General features: G+C 46.6%; 1 pseudogene; it reads left to right on the top strand.

Moving 5' to 3' along the window:
• Window positions 1-208: 208 nt before the first annotated feature.
• On the top strand, window positions 209-1,237 carry LOC122342304 (annotated as a pseudogene).
• The last annotated feature ends 6,556 nt before the right edge of the window (window positions 1,238-7,793 follow it).

Here is a 7,793-nt window from a genome sequence, read left to right as displayed (position 1 = left end):
CACAACTGGGGGTTATTCCAGAAAGCAGGTTATGTGACACACCTGGGTATGTTTAAGGGTAAGTTCATGGATAACCTCAACTTTTGGTTCCAAAAACGGAGGTAACTTTCTGGGTATTTATGTAACCATAACAACTGACTCTCTGAAGACTCTCTGCTCGGGAGCAGGTTATGTTTCAGAGTAACCCTGCTTCAGAAGGTTGGTGAGCATGGCGTGCCCTTTTGAGGAAGATCCTGTGGACGTAGAAGCACAACTTATACAAGGTTTTTTTCGTCGGGAGAGGGTTATAAGACCACATATTGACGTGTTTACATACCCTAATGTGTGCGCTTAGCATAGAAACATTCTGTGCCCAGCACTTCGGTTTTTTAAGGTCTGGCCATTTTTGTACAGTGTGGGCGATTCGGAGCATGTGGGAAAGGCCACTGTGTGTCGAGCCGTTCGTTCAGTATGTCTGGCACTTAAACAGTTCTTACCCACGTTTGTACAGTTCCCTGGCCATAAACCTCTGCTTGTTATTAAAGACGAAGTCCACAGAGTGGCAGGTTTGTCCTTTGCAGTAAAGTCTATGACGCATATTTAATCATATTATTGATATCTAGACATGTATTCATTCACACACTTCATACTTCCATAACTTTCTGTTTCAGGGTTTCCAAATGTAATTGCGTTCATTGATGGCACTCACTTCCTATTAAAGCTCCATCAATAAATGAGAGAGACTATGTTAATAGGAAATCTGTTCATAGTATCAATGTGCAGGTAACAACTTAACTTTTTTCCCTTTTTAAAATCATTACTTTTTCCACTAACTAGGTAATATGTGAGGCAACCCAAATCATTACCAATGTCGAGGCAAAGTGGCCAGGATCTGTGCATGATGCCAGAATTTTCCACGAGTCATCATTATGCCAGGCATTTCAGCAGGGTATGTTTTACTTTATACAAACTTTTTCCTTTTACTATATTTGTGTTGTACACTTCAATCATTACAGGACAGTACAACGGTTACTTGCTGGGGACAGAGGATACCCTTGTCTGCCCTATTTAATGACACCCTACCCTGAACCTGATCCTGGACCACAGACACGCTTTAACCTGGCTCACAGCCGAACACGACCAAAGGTGGAGATGACTATAGGGATCCTTAAATCTCGGTTTCAGTGTCTGCGTGGGCTCGGGTTAGTCCAGAGAGGCATGTGACATTATAGTGTTCTCATCTAAGTTCTCATCTTAAGGCGATGCTCCAGTAATTCAATTTCAAGTGCTGCTTTTTAACGAGGAGCCTTTTCTCTTCCATTTGAAGCTGTATAAGGTCCATCTCCATGTCACTTTTCCTTATTTGTTTTTGAAGATGGACCTTATACAGCTCCTTTGCTGGCAACTAGGAAGGTGGAAAAAATTTAATAAATGAGATAAAATATGGACACCTGGACACAAACTGTTGCCCTGCTTAGATCGTGTGCTGAGGTTGAAGGACCCTCATCTGTGGACAAACCCCTAGGTATGTTCTGTGAAAGGACAATGACAGTTTGTTACTCTAATGCAAAAGGGACAATACATTATAATGGTATGCATCATACCTCAGTGGATCTACCAGCATTGTCCACTTCTGTCACAGCAGATGTTCTTCATCCTCATCTTCATCATCTTCATCCTACAGGAGAAATATTCAAGTATACATTATCTGGCAAAAAAACAAAACCTAAAAGCAACTAAAGGTACCTGACAACAAATCACTTACAACTCAGACAGACTGTGTCCAATAATACAATCTGTCCATCAGTGTCTATAAGAACAAGTCAGTCTAAGATCACAGTAGCCTATACATCATATGCAGTTAAATAAAATAAGCCTAATCTTGTTCAAAAAGACTTTAAGTGACAGAGATAGTCATTTATTAGGACAAAAAATGAAAACAAATCATAGAGGTAAACGTACATTTCATCCCTTGTGGTGCATGCTGTGTGTGATGAACTGCCCCTGGATGCTCTTTATTAAGAGACAGAGCCAGCTCCTCAGACAGGGCCTTCAGTCTTCTTTCTATTAGCTACATGACTGAATGAATACACTAAATCCTGTTATAATAATAGTTCAGTAACTGTGTAATCAAATATTACCTTTTTGCTGAATGTTTTTGTGTTTCATTTGGACTTGGCTTAAACTTCTTGCGGCTCCAGAAGGATTACACCTTATTAAATAACGTACATACATTATTATTTTAAACTAAACAAATAAATGGCAGCAAAAGTAAATGCTTTCATAGTGATATAACATAATCAAAAGGATGTATAAATCATACTTCATTATTTTTCATCATAATAAAACGGGAGCCAATACCATATTTGTATTTAATACACTCACACATTTACTCTGTCGGTTATTTTTTGCCAAGCCAACTCTCTTGCTTTCGCTGATGCAGCTGTATTGCTTCTTTTTAATATCATTGGCTTAAACTCCTCATAAGCATGCATTAAAACCTCCAACTCCGTCTCTGTGAAATACGCCGCTCTCTTTTTTTGGCTTTGAGTTTCCATGGTGACTCGTGAAATCGGCGATCCATTGAAGATGTCTTTATATATGCACCGTGCACGCGCACTAACTCTGGGTAACCAGTTGGAGGTTGACTAAACTAACTCTTCTCAGGTGTTTTGGAGCCGACATACTCATGGTATTTAGGTCAATCAACCCAGAGGTTATGACCAAGCTTTCTGCAAAACCCCCAGCTCTGCTCTGGCTTTGTTTTAATCCATTTCATTAGTAAACCAGAAAAAGACCACGTAACTCACTCAATAAACTTGTGTTGAACTGCTATATAAAATGAACATTTACGATCATGCGCACGTGCTGATTCAACAAGATACAAAAATAAATAAAACATAAGTTCTCACATGCAGTTCTCACACTGCTTGTTAAATACTGTTTTACATTGTGAATGTGAATATTATGCTTAATATACAGACGTGGACAAAATTGTTGGTACCCTTTGGTCAATGAAAGAAAAAGTCACAATGGTCACAGAAATAACTGTTATCTGACAAAAGTAATAATAAATAAAAATTCTATAAATGTTAACCAATGAAAGTCAGACATTGTTTTTCAACCATGCTTCAACAGAATTATTTAAAAAAATAAACTCACGAAACAGGCATGGACAAAAATGATGGTACCCTAGAAAACACTGAAAATAATGTGACCAAAGGGACATGTTAATTCAAGGTGTGTCCACTAATTAGCATCACAGGTGTCTACAACCTTGTAATCAGCCATTGGGCCTATATATATGGCTCCAGGTAATCACTGTGTTGTTTGGTGATATGGTGTGTACCACACTCGACATGGACCAGAGGAAGCAAAGGAAAGAGTTGTCTCAAGAGATCGTCTCGGTTACTTGATGTAACCCTGTTCCCTGAAAAAGCGGAACGAGATGCTGCGCTGAATGCGCTAATGAGAACGCTCTTTTGTTCGACCGGTTGTTGAAGCACGTGTGTCAAACACGCCAAAGTTTGGCATATATAACCTCGGTCAGGTGACGTCACCTGATCATGAACACCTGGAGGTTATAAATAGATGTAACGCGGAAACATCCTCAGGTCAAATTTTTGTCTGAAAGGACGTCCAGTCACGCCCACAGTGCGGCATTGAGGCGCAGCATCTCGTTCCCGCTTTTTCAGGAACAGGGTTACAGTCAAGTAACCGAGACGCTCTCCTATCAAAAGCTACTCTCGATGCTGCGCTGAATGCGCTAATGGGAACGAGAATACCAACGCCGCCGCACTAGGAGTGTCTGGACCCCCAGCGTTGTGTAGTGTGTGCGCGCAACACTGAAGAGGTCTCAGACATTACTCTGGGATGTCGACTCAAGGACATGCGAGCCCGGAGTAGCATGGACATCCAAACTGTAAAATCTAACAAATGTGCGGAGAGGACCAACCTGCCGCATCACAGACTTGCTGCAAGGGCGCGCCTCTTGCTAAAGCCATCGACGATGCAACCCCTCTGGTTGAATGAGCTCTAACTCCTAGAGGCGAAGTTTGACCACGCGCTCAGGCTAGGCAATAGCATCTCTCACCCAGTGTGACATAGTCTGTCTAGTGGCAGCCGCCCCGGTTGCGGCCACCATAGCATACGCTGGCTGCTCTGACTTACGCCACTGGCTAGTGCGGTGGACGAGATCTGGAGAGCACGTACTGGACACAGTAAGTGAAGTTTCTCCTGCTCCGGTGTCATGAATGGCGGAGAGCAGAAGGCTTCAAGGATGACCGGATTTATAGTCGAGAATGGAACTTTCGGAAGATAACTAGGGTGAGGATGCAAAATAGCTTTTACCAGCCCAGGGGCAAAATCTAGGCAGGATGGCGAGACTGACAGAGCCTGCAAATCCCCAATTCTCTTCAGAGAAGTAATAGCTGTTAGAAAAACCATCTTTAGGGTCAGAAACCTGACAGGCGCTGACTCTAGTGGTTCGAAAGGGGTGTCCACCAAGCCTTCAAGCACTATAGCTAGATCCCATGAAGGAACTGTCGCCCTACTGGGCGGCCTCAACCTCTTAGCTCCTCGAATGAAGCTTAACAACTAGAGGGTGTTTCTCACGAAGCCCCTTCAATCAGAGCATGGCAAGCCGAAATGGCGGCCACGTAAGTTCTGAGAGTATTAGGATGTGTGCCTGAGGACATTTTCTCTTGCAGAAACTCTAGCACTGAAACAATCTGGCAGTAAACTGGGTCTGCATGGTGTGTTGTACACCAACTTTCAAGATGCGCCATTTCATGGCATATGTTCTTCTAGTGGAGGAGCCCTAGCACTAAGAATAGTCTCTATTACATTGGCTGAAAGGCCAGCATCACTTAGTTGGTCCCTCTCAGGGCCAGACGTGAAGATTCCAGAGCTCGGACGGGGATGAAATATTGTCCCCTGTGCCTGAGAGAGAAGTCCTCCTCACCGGAATCGCCCACGGCGAGCCGTCCGAGGAGAGATATTAGATCTGAGAACCATATTCTGGTTGGCCAACGGGCGCTATGAGTAAGAGGCAAGACCCTGTTGACGGACCTTGGCTAGGACTCCGGGAGCAGAGCAATCGGAGGAAATGCGTAAAGACGCATTCTGGGCCACACATGGGCCATCGCGTCCAGACCCAGGGAGCTGGATGAGTCAGAGAGAAGTAGAGGGACATTGTGCTGTCTCCTGTGAAGCAAAGAGGTCCACCTCTGCTTCAGTAAAACCTTTCCCAGATTTGACTGACTACTTCGGGTGGAGTTTCCATTCCCATGTGTCACAGCTTGTCTGGACAGCAAGTCTGCTCCCTGTTCATGTGACCGGGAATATAAATCGCCCTGAGGGACAGGAACTTGTCCTGCGCCCAAAGCAGAACCGCTGCGCTAGCTCGCTCAAGCGGGCGCGACCGCAGTCCGCCCTGGCGATTTATGTAAGAGACTACTGCTGTGTTGTCCACCCGCACTAGGACATGGTAGCCTCTCAACTGCTGGAGGAAGTATTTCAGGCCAGAAATACAGCCTTCATTTCGAGGCAATTGATGTGCCATTCGAGAAGATGACCTCTCCAGATCCCTTGGGCTGGACGGCCATCTAAGACCGCTCCCAACCCGTGAGGGATGCGTCTGTCGTTAGCATCTTGCGACGACAACACGGACCTAGAGTGGGACCCAAGGTCAGAAACCGGGTCTGAACCACATAGATAGGTACGGCCCCTCGACGCGTAACCCTTATTTGCCTCTGGGGATTGGCCCTGGATGAAATCCTGGCTCTGAGCCACAACTGAAACGATCTCATGTGCAGGAGGCCCAAAGGTATCACTGTGAAGCAGCTGCCATGAGACCTAGAACTCTCTGAAAGTGATGAAGAGTGACTTTCTGGCCTAGCTTGATGCTCTTTAGGTGGTCAGAATGGATTCGAGGCGTGCAGGAGACAGCTGTGCCTGCATTGTGGTCGAATCCCATACGACCCCCAAATATGTTGTCCTCTGAACAGGGAGAGAACGCTTTCTTGGCGCTTGAGTCTCAACCCCAGCGATCCGAGATGAGCTAGGACGACATCCCGATGTCGGCGCAAGCTCTTGAGACTGAGCCAGAATCAGCCAGTCGTCTATGTAATTTAGAATGCGGATGCCCTGGAGTCGTAAAGGAGCCAAAGCTGCATCCATGCATTTTGTGTATGTGCGGGTGACAATGCTAGGCCGAAAGGAAGAACCCGATACTGGTAAGCTTCGCCCCCGAAAGCGAACCTCAGGAACTTCCTGTGTTGTGGCAATATTTCTATGTGAAAATATGCGTCCTTTAGATCGATTGTCACAAACCAATCGCCCGGTTGGATTTGAGAAACAATCATTTTTATCGTTAACATCTTGAACTTGTATGTTCTGAGGTGATGGTTCAATCCTCGAAGATCTAAAATCGGACGCAGCCCCCCATCTTTCTTGGGAACGAGAAAATACCGGCTGTAATAGCCTGACTGTCTGTCTGGTAGAGGAACACGCCTATGGCCCCTTTGTCCAGCAGAGTTTGCAACTCCTGTATCAACAAATGCGCTCGTTCCGGTTTCACAGAAGTGAAAATCACGCCGTTGAAACGCGGAGGAGGATATGCGAACTGAATCCTGTAGCCTCTTTCTATGGTCTTTTGGACCCATGGGGAGATATTTGGCAGAAGCTTCCACGCTGCCAGCTTCTCTGAAAGGGGCACTAATTTTGACACTTCGTTTTGTTGGGGTTGTTAGATGTTCGGCGCCCTGAAACGTAGCAGGAGGCGACCAACATCCAACGCTTCGTTGAAACCGTTGTTCTCAAACACCAGTGGCGGCGGAGATTGAACAATGGCTTCCTGAGGGTGCCGGAAGGAGCCTTTACTTTCTGTTGGAATTTTTCGCGCTTCTCCCGGGGAGGCACCCACACGTGCTGGAGTGCACCGGCATCAGGGCTTCTTTTGCGGAGATTATGCTCCGCAGGTCCGGTCTCCTTGAGGCGGATGTGAAGCGCGCCGCAGCCGCACCCAGTCTCTACGAGGGGTGCTCGCTCGCCACACTGTCCTTCTGTGCGCCACGCCTCAAAGGAACCGGACCTGGTCGGGACCGGGTGGCCGACGGTCCCGACTCTTGAGCACGGCGGGAAGAAACCTCACAAACGCTTCCTCATAGCGCCGGCCTCCCGAAACCTAGTGGCGACGGCATTAACTGAGTCGCCAAATAGGCCGGAAGGCGAGACAGGGGCATCAAGGAGGATGGCGCGGTCTTTGTCCTTGATGCCCGTGAGGTTGAGCCACAGATGTCTCTCCGTGGACACCATAGCAGCCATAGAACGGCCGATGGCACGGGCCGCCTGCTTGGTCGCACGGAGAGACAGATCTGTGGCTCGGCGCAGCTCTAAAAACGCCTCTTCATCGATGGACCCGCCTGTGCTCAAGTCCTTCAGCAGGTCAGCCTGGTACGCCTGCAGGACCGCCATGGTGTGCAGGGAAGCACCAGCCTGACCCGCTGCCTGAAAAGCTTTCCCACCAGCGAAGATGTCATACGGCACGGCTTGCTCACACACACTCACACACAATGCGGTCCTTGAAGACAAAAGACCTGAGGATGTTTCCGCGTTACATCTATTTATAACCTCCAGGTGTTCATGATCAGGTGACGTCACCTGACCGAGGTTATATATGCTAAACTTTGGCGTGTTTGACACACGTGCTTCAACAACCGGTCGAACAAAAGACGTTCTCATTAGCGCATTCAGCGCAGCATCGAGAGTAGCTTTTGATAGGAAACAGAAAGAAAATTATAGACAAGCATGTT

Source organism: Puntigrus tetrazona, chromosome 4, assembly GCF_018831695.1.
Source record: "Puntigrus tetrazona isolate hp1 chromosome 4, ASM1883169v1, whole genome shotgun sequence".
Classification (NCBI taxonomy): Eukaryota; Metazoa; Chordata; class Actinopteri; order Cypriniformes; family Cyprinidae; genus Puntigrus; species Puntigrus tetrazona.
Note: the sequence above shows the minus strand (reverse complement) of the source record. Positions and strands in the feature narration are given on the sequence as shown.